This window comes from Oncorhynchus masou, unplaced genomic scaffold (genome assembly GCF_036934945.1).
Source record: "Oncorhynchus masou masou isolate Uvic2021 unplaced genomic scaffold, UVic_Omas_1.1 unplaced_scaffold_623, whole genome shotgun sequence".
NCBI classification, from domain to species: Eukaryota; Metazoa; Chordata; class Actinopteri; order Salmoniformes; family Salmonidae; genus Oncorhynchus; species Oncorhynchus masou.
The window spans coordinates 221,047-241,018 of NW_027012660.1; the positions used below are offsets into that span (position 1 = coordinate 221,047).

The following is a 19,972-nucleotide window of genomic DNA, read 5'->3' on the forward strand; positions in this document are numbered from 1 at the left end:
CTAGACATTCTACTTCATCCTCCTCCATGTTGCTGACTACAACAGGTACTTAGACATTCTACTTCCTCCTCCTCCATTTTGCTGACTATAACAGGTAACTAGACATTCTACTTCCTCCTCCTCCATGTTGCTGACTACAACAGGTACCTAGACATTCTCTTCCTCCTCCATGTTGCTGACTACAACAGGTACCTAGACATTCTCTTCCTCCTCCTCCATGTTGCTGACTACAACAGGTATCTAGACATTCTACTTCCTCCTCCTCCATTACATCCTCCTCCTCCATGTTGCTGACTACAGCAGGTACCTAGACATTCTACCTCCTCCTCCTCCATGTTGCTGACTACAACAGGTACCTAGACATTCTACTTCCTCCTCCTCCATTACATCCTCCTCCTCCATGTTGCTGACTACAACAGGTACCTAGACATTCTACTTCCTCCTCCTCCGTGTTGCTGACTACAACAGGTACCTAGACATTCTACTTCCTCCTCCACCATGTTGCTGACTACAACAGGTACCTAGACATTCTACCTCCTCCTCCTCCATGTTGCTGACTACAACAGGTACCTAGACATTCTACTTCCTCCTCCTCCATGTTGCTGACTACAACAGGTAAAGGACCAGTGGGGTAAAGTGAGAGGTGTGGGTGTATCAATAACCAAAGTGTTTTTTAAAGTTGTTAAAGACATGATGCCAGTTGCTGCTGTTGGTGTGACTGTTTTATCCAACTGAATGTCTTCTGTAACTTGTTTATGCTCTTGTGACTGTTTTATCCAACTTAAAGTCTACTGTTACGTGTTTCTAGTGGTCTGACTGTTTTATCCAACTCAATACTGTAACTTGTTTGCAATGTGTTTTTATCTTAGGGCCAAATGGCTGAAAGAATCGAACCCTGAGGCTGAGGAGCTCTTCCGCATGGTAGCAGAGGTCTTCATTTTCTGGTCCAAGTCTCATGTAAGCTGCACAGAGACAATGTCACATATCAATCATCACACCACTATAACAGTTTCCAGGAAACATTTAATGTCTTAATCACTGTGATAGTTTCTACTGGTTGTCACCAAGGCACTCTGAGAGTACTCAGATACTCCTATTAAAATCCCATTCAATTCTAGGAATTCTTCAGCGTTTCTTTCTGCAATAAATACATTTTACATTTGCTTGCCTGGCAGCGAGAACTAGAAGACTGTGATGTATCTCTAGAGCGTTCATGTGTGTCTGTTCTTCTCCAAGTCCCCTGTCAGGCTGCAGGGTACATTTGCATAAATCCTTGGCAATATCCAACAATGAAATATTTTATTTCTTCCACTGCAGAATTTTAAACGGGAGGAGCAGAACTTTGTGGTTCAGAATGAGATCAACAATATGTCCTTCCTGATCACAGACACCAAGTCAAAGATGTCCAAGGCAAGTGATGTTATATAGATGGTACGAGCGTGATTTAGGTATACAATGACTCTGTATATACATATATATATATAAGTCAAAGAGCTTTGTCCCCCAAATATAAAGAAGACTGCACAGTAAGTTGTGATGACTGAACATAATTAAATAGATAAGTTGTTCTTGACCTGAAATGTGGCTTGGTGTTCAGAAAGAACAAGAGAGGACCCAGTACAGAGCCAGTAGTGAGACTGAGCCCTGGGGGACACCTGTAGTGAGACATTAAAGAGGACCGAGTGCAGAGCCCTGGGGGACACCAGTAGTGAGACCAGGTGGTGCTGCTGACTTGTTGACTTGTCACCTGGTGTCTCCCCTCTAGGGAGCCGTGTCCGACCAGGAGAGGAAGAAGATGAAGAGGAAGGGTGATCGCTACTCCATGCAGACCAGCCTCATCGTAGCAGCGTTGAAGAGACTACTTCCTGTAGGACTGAATACCTGCGCTCCAGGAGACCAGGAACTGATGGCTCTGGCCAAGATCCGCTTCAGTCAGGTAAATCACTGAAGTCTCCAATGAAACGGTAAGGTGTCTCATTGGTTTCTTTAACTCCCGAGTAAGTAGAACAGCCCAGATTCCATGGGCCCCCTGTTTGCTACAGTCAACCCTATGAATCAGTGTTTCTTTGATGTTTTGTCAACAGAAAGACACAGAGGACGAGGTGCGGGAGATCATCAGAAACAACCTGCACCTGCAGGGAAAGGTTGTTACACTACTTAATTACTTCATCTCAGTTGTGACATCATAAGCATGTACTCCCCCATACTCATCTACACCATGCTACAGTATTGTAGTACTATACAACGTGGTACATACTAATCTACACCATGCTACAGTATTGTAGTACTATACAATGTGGTACATACTAATCTGCACCATGCTACAGTATTGTAGTACTATACAACGTGGTACATACTAATCTACACCATGCTACAGTATTGTAGTACTATACAACGTGGTACATACTCATCTACACCATGCTACAGTATTGTAGTACTATACAACGTGGTACATACTCATCTACACCATGCTACAGTATTGTAGTACTATACAACGTGGTACATATTAATCTACACCATGCTACAGTATTGTAGTACTATACAACGTGGTACATACTCATCTCCACCATGCTACAGTATTGTAGTACTATACAACGTGGCACATACTAATCTACACCATGCTACAGTATTGTAGTACTATACAACGTGGTACATACTAATCTACACCATGCTACAGTATTGTAGTACTATACAACGTGGTACATACTCATCTACACCATGCTACAGTATTGTAGTACTATACAACGTGGTACATACTCATCTACACCATGCTACAGTATTGTAGTACTATACAACGTGGTACATACTAATCTACACCATGCTACAGTATTGTAGTACTATACAACGTGGTACATACTAATCTACACCATGCTACAGTATTGTAGTACTATACAACGTGGTACATACTCATCTACACCATGCTACAGTATTGTAGTACTATACAACGTGGTGCATACTAATCTACACCATGCTACAGTATTGTAGTACTATACAACGTGGTGCATACTAATCTACACCATGCTACAGTATTGTAGTACTATACAACGTGGTACATACTAATCTACACCATGCTACAGTATTGTAGTACTATACAACGTGGTACATACTAATCTCCACCATGCTACAGTATTGTAGTACTATACAACGTGGTACATACTCATCTACACCATGCTACAGTATTGTAGTACTATACAACGTGGTACATACTAATCTACACCATGCTACAGTATTGTAGTACTATACAACGTGGTGCATACTAATCTACACCATGCTACAGTATTGTAGTACTTACTATACAACGTGGTACATACTAATCTCCACCATGCTACAGTATTGTAGTACTATACAACGTGGTACATACTCATCTACACCATGCTACAGTATTGTAGTACTATACAACGTGGTACATACTCATCTACACCATGCTACAGTATTGTAGTACTATACAACGTGGTACATACTAATCTACACCATGCTACAGTATTGTAGTACTATACAACGTGGTACATACTAATCTACACCATGCTACAGTATTGTAGTACTATACAACGTGGTACATACTCATCTACACCATGCTACAGTATTGTAGTACTATACAACGTGGTGCATACTAATCTACACCATGCTACAGTATTGTAGTACTATACAACGTGGTACATACTAATCTACACCATGCTACAGTATTGTAGTACTATACAACGTGGTACATACTAATCTCCACCATGCTACAGTATTGTAGTACTATACAACGTGGTACATACTCATCTACACCATGCTACAGTATTGTAGTACTATACAACGTGGTACATACTCATCTACACCATGCTACAGTATTGTAGTACTATACAACGTGGTGCATACTAATCTACACCATGCTACAGTATTGTAGTACTATACAACGTGGTACATACTAATCTACACCATGCTACAGTATTGTAGTACTATACAATGTGGTACATACTAATCTACACCATGCTACAGTATTGTAGTACTATACAACGTGGTACATACTAATCTACACCATGCTACAGTATTGTAGTACTATACAACGTGGTACATACTAATCTACACCATGCTACAGTATTGTAGTACTATACAACGTGGTACATACTCATCTACACCATGCTACAGTATTGTAGTACTATACAACGTGGTACATACTAATCTACACCATGCTACAGTATTGTAGTACTATACAACGTGGTACATACTAATCTACACCATGCTACAGTATTGTAGTACTATACAACGTGGTACATACTAATCTACACCATGCTACAGTATTGTAGTACTATACAACGTGGTACATACTCATCTCCACCATGCTACAGTATTGTAGTACTATACAACGTGGTACATACTAATCTACACCATGCTACAGTATTGTAGTACTATACAACGTGGTACATACTAATCTACACCATGCTACAGTATTGTAGTACTATACAACGTGGTACATACTCATCTACACCATGCTACAGTATTGTAGTACTATACAACGTGGTACATACTCATCTACACCATGCTACAGTATTGTAGTACTATACAACGTGGTACATACTCATCTACACCATGCTACAGTATTGTAGTACTATACAACGTGGTACATACTAATCTACACCATGCTACAGCCTTGTAGTACTATACAATGTGGTACATACTCATCTACACCATGCTACAGTATTGTAGTACTATACAACGTGGTACATACTCATCTACACCATGCTACAGTATTGTAGTACTATACAACGTGGTACATACTCATCTACACCATGCTACAGTATTGTAGTACTATACAATGTGGTACATACTCATCTACACCATGCTACAGTATTGTAGTACTATACAACGTGGTACATACTCATCTACACCATGCTACAGTATTGTAGTACTATACAACGTGGTACATACTAATCTACACCATGCTACAGTATTGTAGTACTATACAACGTGGTACATACTAATCTACACCATGCTACAGCCTTGTAGCATACGTTGTATAAGCTGACTCGATACTTCACCCAATAAGAAGTCAATTTGGATGAAGTCAATTATTAGACCTAAAAAGACAGAGAAAGGTTTCATTTGTCTTTCATAAACATGCATGTCCCGTCTCCCTCCATTCCTCCAGCTCACCATCTCTCTCTGTCTCTCTGTCTCCATCTCACCGTTCTCTCTGCATGCCTGCATGTCCTGTCCACCGCCACCCTTCCTCCTCCATCACCATCCTCAGTACCGAGTGTTCCACTTCAAAAAGATGGTGAAGAAGTTGATCATAGTGATGAAGTGGATGAAGAGTCAGCAGGCCTCCAAACCTCCGGCCTTAGAGATGCCCAGCGGGCACAAACGTCTGGCTGGCGCCCGCAAGCGCTCTGCCACTATGGAGAGTAGCTATACCCACCGGCCTCCTAGGACCACCCGGGCAGGCATCAAGAAGGCCTCGTCTGTGGATTATGTGATGCACCATGGGCACGGGCAGGGGCAGGGGCAGGGCAATGCCCCGGGTAGAGCCACTGATATCCTGGGCACGTCCAGGATTCGAGAGGGCCACCTGGGGGCCTTAGGGCAGAGCATGTATGGGTGTAATACTGCATTGGTGGGTAGCCCATGATCCTCACAACCTTTAACTCTTAACCCTTAACCCCTAACTCTTAGCCCGTAACTCTTTGCCTGTTTCCCAGATCTGTTAATCTAATCAATCAATTCTTATTTTCAATGACGGCCTAGGAACAGTGGGTTAACTGTCTTGTTCAGGGGAACAGTGGGTTAACTGTCTTGTTCAGGGGAACAGTGGGTTAACTGCCTTGTTCAGTGGAACAGTGGGTTAACTGTCTTGTTCAGTGGAACAGTGGGTTAACTGTCTTGTTCAGGGGAACAGTGGGTTAACTGTCTTGTTCAGGGGAACAGTGGGTTAACTGTCTTGTTCAGGGGAACAGTGGGTTAACTGTCTTGTTCAGGGGAACAGTGGGTTAACTGTCTTGTTCAGGGGAACAGTGGGGTAACTGCCCTGTTCAGGGGAACAGGGGGTTAACTGCCTTGTTCAGTGGAACAGTGGGTTAACTGTCTTGTTCAGGGGAACAGTGGGTTAACTGTCGTGTTCAGGGAAACAGTGGGTTAACTGCCCTGTTCAGGGGAACAGTGGGTTAACTGCCCTGTTCAAGGGAACAGTGGGTTAACTGCCCTGTTCAGGGGAACAGTGGGTTAACTGCCTTGTTCAGGGGCAGAACGACAGATTTGTACCTTGTCAGCTCATGGATTTGATCTTGCAACCTTTCGGTTACTAGTCCAACACTCTAACCACCAGGCTACATGCTGGTTACTAGTCCAACGCTCTAACCACCAGGCTACCTGCTGGTTACTAGTCCAACGCTCTAACCACCAGGCTACCTGCTGGTTCCTGGCCCAACACTCTAACCACCAGGCTACCTGCTGGTTACTAGTCCAACGCTCTAACCACCAGGCTACCTGCTGGTTCCTGGCCCAACACTCTATCCACCAGGCTACCTGCTGGTTACTAGTCCAACGCTCTAACCACCAGGCTACCTGCTGGTTCCTGGCCCAACACTCTAACCACCAGGCTACCTGCTGGTTACTCGTCCAATGCTCTAACCACTAGGCTACCTGCTGGTTACTGGCCCAACACTCTAACCACTAGGCTACCTGCTGGTTACTAGTCCAACACTCTATCCACCAGGCTACCTGCTGGTTACTAGTCCAACACTCTAACCACCAGGCTACCTGCTGGTTACTGGCCCAACACTCTAACCACCAGGCTACCTGCTGGTTACTAGTCCAACACTCTATCCACTAGGCTACCTGCTGGTTACTAGTCCAACGCTCTACCCACTAGGCTACCTGCTGGTTACTAGTCCAACGCTCTAACCACCAGGTTACCTGCTGGTTACTCGTCCAACGCTCTACCCACTAGGCTACCTGTTGGTTACTAGTCCAACGCTCTAACCACCAGGCTACCTGCTGGTTACTAGTCCAACGCTCTACCCACTAGGCTACCTGCTGGTTACTAGTCCAACGCTCTACCCACTAGGCTACCCTGCCGCCACGATATATAACAAGGCCGTTAGAACATGCCAGACGAGGTCAGTCTTCTAAGTTGATCACTAATAATCAGAATAATTCAAAAGTGCTCTTCTCGACCATTGATGGACTGATAAATCCTTCCGCAGGAAAACCTCTGTGAACTTTTCTGCCGCCTAATTTCAGAGATAAGTTAACTAAAGTTATGTTGGCTGGGTATCAGTCAGCAAGAACTCGTGAGAAGTATGTTATGAGCCGAAGCCTACCACTCAAAGGCAATATGGATAGATTGTCTCTGGTTGACACAGACATGCTCAGGAAAGTGATATCACAACTTAAGTCTTTTGCCTGCCTTCTCGATCCCCTACACCTTCTTCAAAACAAATGACATATCTGAAGAAGTGCAAGCTATTGTTAATCACTCCCTTTCATAGGCACTTTCCCCACGGCACTAAAAACCTGTCATGGTGAAATGCCCTTCTTAAGAAAAATCATCTAGATTTTTTTTCGGGTCCTATCAATTTTCAGCCGATCTCCAACCTTCCATTCTTACGCAACATTCTGGGGAAAATTGGTTTTCAAACAGCTAAATTATTTCTTAAGTGCCAACTGTATTTTTGAATAATTCCAATTTGGTTTCGGTGCCCACTACAGGACAGAGACAGCCTTAGTTCAAGAGGTAAATGATCTTAGAGCCGACACAGATGCCAAACAGCTCTCTGTCCTTGTACTCTTAATTGCTGCATTCGACACTGTTGACCTTGGTTTCCTTCTGGGCAGACTGGAGAGGTTGGTTTGACCTCTGGTCAGGAGAGGTTGGTTTCCTTCTGGGCAGACTGGAGAGGTTGGTTTCCTTCTGGGCAGACTGGAGAGGCTGGTTTGACCTCTCCGGTTCAGGAGAGGTTGGTTTGACCTCTATGGTTCAGGAGAGGTTGGTTTGACCTCTCTGGTTCAGGAGAGGTTGGTTTGACCTCTCTGGTCCAGTTCTAAATTGGTTTAGGACCGATTTAACCGGTCAAGAGTTTTTTTGTCACTCTTGGTGTACATAGTACATATCACGTGGCGTTCCACAAGGTTCAGGTTTGGGTCCGGTACTGTTCAGTTTATATATGTTACCCCTTGGTACCGTTATCAGAAAGCACAGCATTGATTTTCACACTACGAAGACGATACACCAGAGAATTTTATGTCCACGGATAAATTATTCAACTGTATTAGTGATTTAAATACTTGGATGGCTCACAACTTCCTCCAGCTCGAGGTACTTATTGTTGAAGCCAAAGCACAGAGAGAGAATATAGCCTTGCGTTTTAATTTACGGGCAATAAAGGTAAAAAAAACCCTAGTTGTTGTTTTAGAATCTGAACTCAATTTCAAATCGCATCAGGAATGTGACCAACACAGCTGTTTCCCACCTGAGGACCAAGGTGTGACTGTTTCTCTCTCTGGCCGATACAGAGAGACGCATCCATGCTTTTATTACAAGCAGGCGTGACTACTGTCATGCTCTCCTGTCTGCTCTACCCAAGAAAGCCATTTGTCAACAGCAAAACATACAGAATGCTGCAGCGCGGCTACTGACCGAGACCAGATGGAGAGAACACATTACACCTGTTTTAAGGTCTCTGCACTGGCTGGCTGTGGGTTTTAGAACACATTACACTTGTTTAAGGTCTCTGCACTGGCTGGCTGTGGGTTTTAGAACACATTACACTTGTTTAAGGTCTCTGCTCTGGCAACCTGTGGGTTTTAGAATACATTTTAAGATTCTTCTATTGGTTTTTAAATCCATCCACGATGGTTCACCCAATACATGTCAGACATGCTTTTAAGTTCTGTACCCAGTTGGTCCCTCAGGTCCTCTGGTTCTGGCCTTTTAACTTTCCCAAAGCCTAAGATGAAAAGACATGGAGCCTCTAGTTACTAAGCCCCCAGTCTGCCAGAGGACCTGGGGGGGGGGACATATGTGGACATATTTAAAACAGATCTTGAAACATACCTTAACTTGACCTTTTCCTTGTCATTCATTCAGTTTTTATTGTTATTCTTTAGTTTTATTGTTCTCCGTTTTATTTTCATTGTTTTTTTGTTTTTTCTTCCTGTGAAGCACATTGTGTTGCCTTCCATGTCTGAGATGTGTTGTATAAATACATCTTGATTTGATTTGAGTCATGCTGAAAAAGCCAACTCATATTTTTGGGTATGCCGATGACTATAGGAGTTGGATAGAAAACCCAAACACGGAGACCAGGTTAACGAACCTTAACCCTCACAGTGAAATCACGTAGCCTTGCTTAGACCTCAGACATGCTTAAACCTGCTGTTTCTCCTCAACCCCAATAATGTATTCTCTCTGTGTGTAGCTGGAGGACCCTGCTATCCGCTGGCAGATGGCTCTGTATAAGGACCTTCCTAACAGGAGCGAGGACACGTCAGACCCGGAGAAGACTGTAGAGAGAGTCCTGGACATCGCTCACGTCCTCTTCTATCTCGACCAGGTGGGTTCTGGGAAACATCAGGGTTCATTTAGGGCATGCAATGGAAAATGTTTTAAAACGTTTAAGTAACAGAAAACCAGGCTGTCCGTCTCTCTTTCTGCCTGTTTTCTTTGGTTTATAATCACATTTTAAAACGTTTTGTCATGGAAAATGTTTTTCTCAGTTTGGTGCCTATTGAACATGACCTGGCTCTGAAGTCGTCTATTATGTTAGAAAAAATCCAAAGGAAAGTTCTTCTGGGGACAACATTGGTATTTTATGATGCTGTTTCCTGCCGGGCTGAGGGTCATTTCCAGCTCAGCAAAGGGAAGTTTAAATATCCTCAAAGAAAATGTGGCCCATTTTATTTCCAATGCGCGATTTAAAGTTAAATAGTTTGACCCCTGGCATGTTATAGCATATTGCTGAAGTCCTGTTAGAAATGTGTTTGAGTTGTGTGAATCGGTAACGTTGAGTTGTGTGAATCGGTAACGTTGAGTTGTGTGAATCGGTAACGTTGAGTTGTGTGAATCTGTAACGTTGAGTTGTGTGAATCTGTAACGTTGAGTTGTGTGAATCTGTAACGTTGAGTTGTGTGAATCTGTAACGTTGAGTTGTGTGAATCTGTAACGTTGAGTTGTGTGAATCGGTAACGTTGAGTTGTGTGAATCGGTAACGTTGAGTTGTGTGAATCGGTAACGTTGAGTTGTGTGAATCGGTAACGTTGAGTTGTGTGAATCGGTAACGTTGAGTTGTGTGAATCGGTAACGTTGAGTTGTGTGAATCGGTAACGTTGAGTTGTGTGAATCTGTAACGTTGAGTTGTGTGAATCGGTAACGTTGAGTTGTGTGAATCGGTAACGTTGAGTTGTGTGAATCGGTAACGTTGAGTTGTGTGAATCGGTAACGTTTATGCCTCTCCGTTTCCTCTTTCTGTAGGTGGAACATCCGCAGAGGAGCAAGAAGGCTGTGTGGCACAAGCTGCTCTCTAAACAGAGGAAGAGGGCTGTAGTGGCCTGTTTCAGAATGGCTCCCCTGTATAATCTACCCAGGTACACATGGCTCCCCTGTATAACCTACCCAGGTACACATGGCTCCCCTGTATAACCTACCCAGGTACACATGGCTCCCCTGTATAACCTACCCATACCCAGGTACACATGGCTCCCTGTATAACCTACCCAGGTAAACATGGCTCCCCTGTATAACCTACCCAGGTACACATGGCTCCCCTGTATAACCTACCCAGGTAAACATGGCTCCCTGTATAACCTACCCAGGTACACATGGCTCCCCTGTATAACCTACCCAGGTAAACATGGCTCCCCTGTATAACCTACCCAGGTAAACATGGCTCCCCTGTGTAACCTACCCAGGTAAACATGGCTCCCCTGTATAACCTACCCAGGTACACATGGCTCCCCTGTATAACCTACCCAGGTACACATGGCTCCCCTGTATAACCTACCCAGGTAAACATGGCTCCCCTGTATAACCTACCCAGGTAAACATGGCTCCCCTGTATAACCTACCCAGGTACACATGGCTCCCCTGTATAACCTACCCAGGTACACATGGCTCCCCTGTATAACCTACCCAGGTACACATGGCTCCCCTGTATAACCTACCCATGTAAACATGGCTCCCCTGTATAACCTACCCAGGTAGATGTGGCTCCCCTGTATAACTAACCCAGGTAAATATGTCTCCACGTGCCTTACCTAACTAACCCTAACTTACCCAGGTAAACAAGTCTCCTCTTGCCTTACCTAACTAATACTAACTAACCCAGGTAAACATGTCTCCACGTGCCTAACCTAACTAACCCTAACTAACCCAGGTAAACATGTCTCCACGTGCCTTACCTAACTAACCCTAACTAACCCAGGTAAACATGTCTTCACGTGCCTTACCTAACTAACCCTAACTAACCCAGGTAAACATGTCTCCACGTGCCTAGCCTAACTAACCCTAACTAACCCAGGTAAACATGTCTCCACGTGCCTTACTTAACTAACCCTAACTAACCCAGGTAAACATGTCTCCACATGCCTTACCTAACTAACCCTAACTAACCCAGGTAAACATGTCTCCACGTGCCTAACCTAACTAACCCAGGTAAACATGTCTCCACTTACCTTACTTAACTAACCCTAACTGACCCAGGTAAACATGTCTTCACGTGCCTTACCTAACTAACCCTAACTAACCCAGGTAAACATGTCTTCACGTGCCTTACCTAACTAACCCTAACTAACCCAGGTAAACATGTCTCCACGTGCCTAGCCTAACTAACCCTAACTAACCCAGGTAAACATGTCTCCACGTGCCTTACCTAACTAACCCTAACTAACCCAGGTAAACATGTCTCCACGTGCCTAGCCTAACTAACCCTAACTGACCCAGGTAAACATGTCTCCACGTGCCTTACCTAACTAACCCTAACTAACCCAGGTAAACATGTCTTCATGTGCCTTACCTAACTAACCCTAACTAACCCAGGTAAACATGTCTCCACGTGCCTTACCTAACTAACCCTAACTAACCCAGGTAAACATGTCTCCACGTGCCTAGCCTAACTAACCCTAACTAACCCAGGTAAACATGTCTCCACGTGCCTAGCCTAACTAACCCTAACTAACCCAGGTAAACATGTCTCCACGTGCCTTACTTAACTAACCCTAACTAACCCAGGTAAACATGTCTCCACGTGCCTTACCTAACTAACCCTAACTAACCCAGGTAAACATGTCTCCACGTGCCTAGCCTAACTAACCCTAACTAACCCAGGTAAACATGTCTCCACATGCCTAACCTAACTAACCCAGGTAAACATGTCTCCACTTACCTTATTTAACTAACCCTAACCTACCCAGGTAAACATGTCTCCACGTGCCTTACCTAACTAACCCTAACCTACCCAGGTAAACATGTCTCCACGTGCCTAACCTAACTAACCCTAACCTACCCAGGTAAACATGTCTCCACGTGCCTTACCTAACTAACCCTAACTAACCCAGGTAAACATGTCTCCACGTGCCTTACCTAACTAACCCTAACTAACCCAGGTAAACATGTCTCCACGTGCCTTACCTAACTAACCCTAACTAACCCAGGTAAACATGTCTTCACGTGCCTTACCTAACTAGCCCTAACTAACCCAGGTAAACATGTCTCCACGTGCCTTACCTAACTAGCCCTCTCTTTCACCCTGCTCCACCCCCACATGTAAATGAACATATTCCTGTCATCTCCTGGTGAATCAACAGCGTCAGCAGTACATCTTCAGAAAACCCTGTTCTGTGCAGTTTTATAAAGGATCACTGTCCAACTACTACTTACTGTCCAGGACAGACTTCTCTCTCTCTCTCATTCATCCATTCACCTCTGATGACTTCTCTCTGTCTCCCACCAGGCACCGGGCAGTCAACCTGTTTCTACAGGGATATGAGAAGTCATGGATTGAGACTGAGGAGCACTACTTTGAGGATAAGCTCATAGAGGACCTGGCTGTAAGTGTTCCTCCATTGATAAGCTCATAGAGGACCAGACTGTATGTGTTCCTCCATTGATAAGCTCATAGTCAACCCGACTGTAAGTGTTCCTCCATTGATAAGCTCATAGAGGACCAGACTGTAAGTGTTCCTCCATTGAGGTGTGGCTCAGTCGGTAGAGCATGGCGCTTGCAACGCCAAGCGTCGTGGGTTCGATTCCCGCTGGGACCACCCATATGTAAAAGTAGTGGCCCCAGCCGACTTGTAAGTCGCTTTGGACAAAAGCGTCTGCTAAATGGGATATATTATTATTATATTATTGATAAGCTCATAGAGGACCTGGCTGTAAGTGTTCCTCCATTGATAAGCTCATAGAGGACCAGACTGTATGTGTTCCTCCATTGATAAGCTCATAGAGGACCAGACTGTAAGTGTTCCTCCATTGATAAGCTCATAGAGGACCAGACTGTAAGTGTTCCTCCATTGATAAGCTCATAGAGGACCAGACTGTAAGTGTTCCTCCATTGATAAGCTCATAGAGGACCAGACTGTAAGTGTTCCTCCATTGATAAGCTCATAGAGGACCAGACTGTATGTGTTCCTCCATTGATAAGCTCATAGTCAACCCGACTGTAAGTGTTCCTCCATTGATAAGCTCATAGAGGACCAGACTGTAAGTGTTCCTCCATTGATAAGCTCATAGAGGACCAGACTGTAAGTGTTCCTCCATTGATAAGCTCATAGAGGACCAGACTGTAAGTGTTCCTCCATTAATAAGCTCATAGAGGACCAGACTGTAAGTGTTCCTCCATTGATAAGCTCATAGAGGACCAGACTGTAAGTGTTCCTCCATTGATAAGCTCATAGAGGACCAGACTGTAAGTGTTCCTCCATTGATAAGCTCATAGAGGACCAGACTGTAAGTGTTCCTCCATTGATAAGCTCATAGAGGACCAGACTGTAAGTGTTCCTCCATTGATAAGCTCATAGAGGACCAGACTGTAAGTGTTCCTCCATTGATAAGCTCATAGTCAACCAGACTGTAAGTGTTACTCCATTGATAAGCTCATAGAGGACCTGGCTGTAAGTGTTCCTCCATTGATAAGCTCATAAAGGACCAGACTGTAAGTGTTCCTCCATTGATAAGTTCATAGAGGACCAGACTGTAAGTGTTACTCCATTGATAAGCTCATAGAGCACCAGACTGTAAGTGTTCCTCCATTGATAAGCTCATAGAGGACCTGACTGTAAGTGTTCCTCCATTGATAAGCTCATAGAGTACCTGACTGTAAGTGTTCCTCCATTGATAAGCTCATAGAGGACCAGACTGTAAGTGTTTCTCCATTTATAAACTCATAGTCAACCAGACTGTAAGTGTTTCTCCATTTATAAACTCATAGTCAACCAGACTGTAAGTGTTCCTCCATTGATAAGCTCATAGAGGACCAGACTGTAAGTGTTTCTCCATTTATAAACTCATAGTCAACCAGACTGTAAGTGTTTCTCCATTTATAAACTCATAGTCAACCAGACTGTAAGTGTTACTCCATTGATAAGCTCATAGAGCACCAGACTGTAAGTGTTCCTCCATTGATAAGCTCATAGTCAACCAGACTGTAAGTGTTCCTCCATTGATAAACTCATAGTCAACCAGACTGTAAGTGTTACTCCATTGATAAGCTCATAGTCAACCAGACTGTAAGTGTTCCTCCATTGATAAGCTCATAGTCAACCAGACTGTAAGTGTTCCTCCATTAAAGTGTGAATTCAGGAACACTGTGTGGGAAATCACACAGCAGGGAATGCCTGTGTCTCGTTAAAATATGTTTCTAATGACGTGTTGTTGTGTTGATGCTATTTTCCTGTCTGCACACAAACCATGTTGTTCGCAGAGCATCCATTTGATATTCTGAGCACAGCCACACAGACATAGAACTCTCGGTTTGAAATGAAGTCATGATTGGATTAACCAGGCTCCAATACCCAGCATCCATTGTGGGCGAAGTGATTTCTTTTTCTGAGAGCACAAAGAAACAGACTGTTGTTTACAAAACAAAAGCAGTCAACGATACAAACCTTTCAGATAACGTTTCTGAGAATTTCCTCTCAATTCAACGGAGGGAAGGAATGAACTATGTGGAGGAGACTAGAGAGAGTTACCTGGAATGAACTATGTGGAGGAGACTAGAGAGAGTTACCTGGAATGAACTATGTGGAGGAGACTAGAGAGAGTTACCTGGAATGAACTATGTGGAGGAGACTAGAGAGAGTTACCTGGAATGAACTATGTGGAGGAGACTAGAGAGAGTTACCCGGAATGAACTATGTGGAGGAGACTAGAGAGAGTTACCGGAATGAACTATGTGGAGGAGACTAGAGAGAGTTACCCGGAATGAACTATGTGGAGGAGACTAGAGAGAGTTACCCGGAATGAACTATGTGGAGGAGACTAGAGAGAGTTACCCGGAATGAACTATGTGGAGGAGACTAGAGAGAGTTACCCGGAATGAACTATGTGGAGGAGACTAGAGAGAGTTACCCGGAATGAACTATGTGGAGGAGACTAGAGAGAGTTACCCGGAATGAACTATGTGGAGGAGACTAGAGAGAGTTACCTGGAATGAACTATGTGGAGGAGACTAGAGAGAGTTACCTGGAATGAACTATGTGGAGGTGACTAGAGAGAGTTACCTGGAATGAACTATGTGGAGGAGACTAGAGAGAGTTACCTGGAATGAACTATGTGGAGGAGACAAGAGAGAGTTACCTGGAATGAACTATGTGGAGGAGACTAGAGAGAGTTACCTGGAATGAACTATGTGGAGGAGACTAGAGAGAGTTACCTGGAATGAACTATGTGGAGGAGACAAGAGAGAGTTACCTGGGATGAACTATGTGGAGGAGACTAGAGAGAGTTACCTGGAATGAACTATGTGCAGGAGACTAGAGAGAGTTACCTGGAATGAACTATGTGGAGGAGACAAAGAGAGTTACCTGGAATGAACTATGTGGAGGAGACTAGAGAGAGTTACCTGGAATGAACTATGTGGAGGAGACTAGAGAGAGTTACCTGGAATGAACTATGTGGAGGAGACAAGAGAGCGTTACCTGGAATGAACTATGTGGAGGAGACTAGAGAGAGTTACCTGGAATGGACTATGTGGAGGAGACTAGAGAGTTACCTGGAATGAACTACAGTGCCTTGCGAAAGTATTCGGCCCCCTTGAACTTTGCGACCTTTTGCCACATTTCAGGCTTCAAACATAAAGATATAAAACTGTATTTTGTGTGGGACGCAATCATGAAGTGGAACGACATTTATTGGATATTTCAAACTTTTTTAACAAATCAAAAACTGAAAAATTGGGCGTGCAAAATTATTCAGCCCCCTTACGTTAATACTTTGTAGCGCCACCTTTTGCTGCGATTACAGCTGTATGTCGCTTGGGGTATGTCTCTATCAGTTTTGCACATCGAGAGACTGACATTTTTTCCCATTCCTCCTTGCAAAACAGCTCGAACTCAGTGAGGATGGATGGAGAGCATTTGTGAACAGCTTTTTCAGTTCTTTCCACAGATTCTCGATTGGATTCAGGTCTGGACTTTGACTTGGCCATTCTAACACCTGGATATGTTTATTTTTGAACCATTCCATTGTAGATTTTGCTTTATGTTTTGGATCATTGTCTTGTTGGAAGACAAATCTCTGTCCCTGTCTCAGGTCTTTTGCAGACTCCATCAGGTTTTCTTCCAGAATGGTCCTGTATTTGGCTCCATCTATCTTCCCATCAATTTTAACCATCTTCCCTGTCCCTGCTGAAGAAAAGCAGGCCCAAACCATGATGCTGCCACCACCATGTTTGACAGTGGGGATGGTGTGTTCAGGGTGATGTGCTGTGTTGCTTTTACGCCAAACATAACGTTTTGCATTGTTGCCAAAAAGTTCAATTTTGGTTTCATCTGACCAGAGCACCTTCTTCCACATGTTTGGTGTGTCTCCCAGGTGGCTTGTGGCAAACTTTAAACGACACTTTTTATGGATATCTTTAAGAAATGGCTTTCTTCTTGCCACTCTTCCATAAAGGCCAGATTTGTGCAATATACGACTGATTGTTGTCCTATGGACAGAGTCTCCCACCTCAGATGTAGATCTCTGCTGTTCATCCAGAGTGATCATGGGCCTCTTGGCTGCATCTCTGATCAGTCTTCTCCTTGTATGAGCTGAAAGTTTAGAGGGACTGCCAGGTCTTGGTAGATTTGCAGTGGTCTGATACTCCTTCCATTTCAATATTATCGCTTGCACAGTGCTCCTTGGGATGTTTAAAGCTTGGGAAATCTTTTTGTATCCAAATCCGGCTTTAAACTTCTTCACAACAGTATCTCGGACCTGCCTGGTGTGTTCCTTGTTCTTCATGATGCTCTCTGCGCTTTTAACGGACCTCTGAGACTATCACAGTGCAGGTGCATTTATACGGAGACTTGATTACACACAGGTGGATTGTATTTATCATCATTAGTCATTTAGGTTAACATTGGATCATTCAGAGATCCTCACTGAACTTCTGGAGAGAGTTTGCTGCACTGAAAGTAAAGGGGCTGAATAATTTTGCACGGCCAATTTTTCAGTTTTTGATTTGTTAAAAAAGTTTAAAATATCCAATAAATGTCGTTCCACTTCATGATTGCGTCCCACTTGTTGATTCTTCACAAAAAAATACAGTCTACACCACATCTACACCACATCTAACTCTCTCTAGTCTACACATCTATCTTTATGTTTGAAGCCTGAAATGTGGCAAAAGGTCGCAAAGTTCAAGGGGCCAATACTTTCGCAAGGCACTGTATGTGAAGGAGACTAGAGAGAGTTACCTGGAATGAACTATGTGGAGGAGACTAGAGAGAGTTACCTGGAATGAACTATGTGGAGGAGACTAGAGAGAGTTACCTGTGTAGATGTGGTGTAGACTAGAGAGTGTTACCTGTGTAGATGTGGTGTAGACTAGAGGGAGTTACCTGTGTAGATGTGGTGTAGACTAGAGAGTGTTACCTGTGTAGATGTGGTGTAGACTAGAGAGTGTTACCTGTGTAGATGTGGTTGAGACTAGAGAGAGTTACCTGTGTAGATGTGGTTGAGACTAGAGAGAGTTACCTGTGTAGATGTGGTTGAGACTAGAGATTGTTACCTGTGTAGATGTGGTTGAGACTAGAGAGTGTTACCTGTGTAGATGTGGTTGAGACTAGAGAGAGTTACCTGTGTAGATGTGGTTGAGACTAGAGATTGTTACCTGTGTAGATGTGGTGTAGACTAGAGAGTGTTACCTGTGTAGATGTGGTTGAGACTAGAGAGTGTTACCTGTGTAGATGTGGTTGAGACTAGAGAGAGTTACCTGTGTAGATGTGGTTGAGACTAGAGAGAGTTACCTGTGTAGATGTGGTTGAGACTAGAGAGAGTTACCTGTGTAGATGTGGTTGAGACTAGAGAGAGTTACCTGTGTAGATGTGGTTGAGACTAGAGATTGTTACCTGTGTAGATGTGGTGTAGACTAGAGAGTGTTACCTGTGTAGATGTGGTTGAGACTAGAGAGTGTTACCTGTGTAGATGTGGTTGAGACTAGAGAGAGTTACCTGTGTAGATGTGGTTGAGACTAGAGATTGTTACCTGTGTAGATGTGGTGTAGACTAGAGAGTGTTACCTGTGTAGATGTGGTGTAGACTAGAGAGTGTTACCTGTGTAGATGTGGTGTAGACTAGGAGAGTGTTACCTGTGTAGATGTGGTGTAGACTAGAGTGTGTTACCTGTGTAGATGTGGTGTAGACTAGAGAGTGTTACCTGTGTAGATGTGGTGTAGACCAGAGAGTGTTACCTGTGTAGATGTGGTGTAGACCAGAGTGTTACCTGTGTAGATGTGGTGTAGACTAGAGTGTTACCTGTGTAGATGTGGTGTAGACTAGAGAGTGTTACCTGTGTAGATGTGGTGTAGACTAGAGAGTGTTACCTGTGTAGATGTGGTTGAGACTAGAGATTGTTACCTGTGTAGATGTGGTGTAGACTAGAGAGTGTTACCTGTGTAGATGTGGTGTAGACTAGAGAGTGTTACCTGTGTAGATGTGGTGTAGACTAGAGTGTTACCTGTGTAGATGTGGTGTAGACTAGAGAGTGTTACCTGTGTAGATGTGGTGTAGACTAGAGAGTGTTACCTGTGTAGATGTGGTGTAGACTAGAGAGTGTTACCTGTGTAGATGTGGTGTAGACTTGAAGGCCCCGTAGGAAGAGATTTGATGTTTGTGGATTGTGAAGAACCTTTTTTAATTTTTATTCTGTCTTCACAGAGACCTGGAGGAGAGGAGCCTCCTGAAGAAGATGAGGGAGCCAAGAGGATCGACCCTCTTCATCAGCTCATACAGTTATTCAGTAGGACGGCCCTGACTGAGAAGTGGTGCGTATCTCTGATCTGTAGCTGGTCCTAGTAAACTATAGACATACCAGGACTGGAACTAGTAATGTTTCCTTTATAGTGGTGGGTATCTCTGCTCTGTAGCTGGTCCTAGTAAACTGTAGTGATACCAGGACTGTAACTAGTAATGTGTCCTTTATAGTGGTGGGTATCTCTGCTCTGTAGCTGGTCCTAGTAAACTGTAGTCATACCAGGACTGTAACTAGTAATGTGTCCTTTATAGTGGTGGGTATCTCTGCTCTGTAGCTGGTTCTAGTAAACCATAGACATACCAGGACTGTAACTAGTAATGTTTCCTTTATTGTGGTGGGTATCTCTGCTCTGTAGCTGGTCCTAGTAAACTGTAGTCATACCAGGACTGTAACTAGTAATGTTTCCTTTATAGTGGTGGGTATCTCTGCTCTGTAGCTGGTCCTAGTAAACTGTAGTCATACCAGGACTGTAACTAGTAATGTTTCCTTTATAGTGGTCGGTATCTCTGCTCTGTAGCTGGTCCTAGTAAACTGTAGTCA

General features: G+C 43.8%; 1 pseudogene; it reads left to right on the top strand.

Moving 5' to 3' along the window:
• Window positions 1–19,972, top strand: part of LOC135536472 (ryanodine receptor 2-like) — a 317,124-nt pseudogene that overhangs the window by 211,777 nt on the left and 85,375 nt on the right.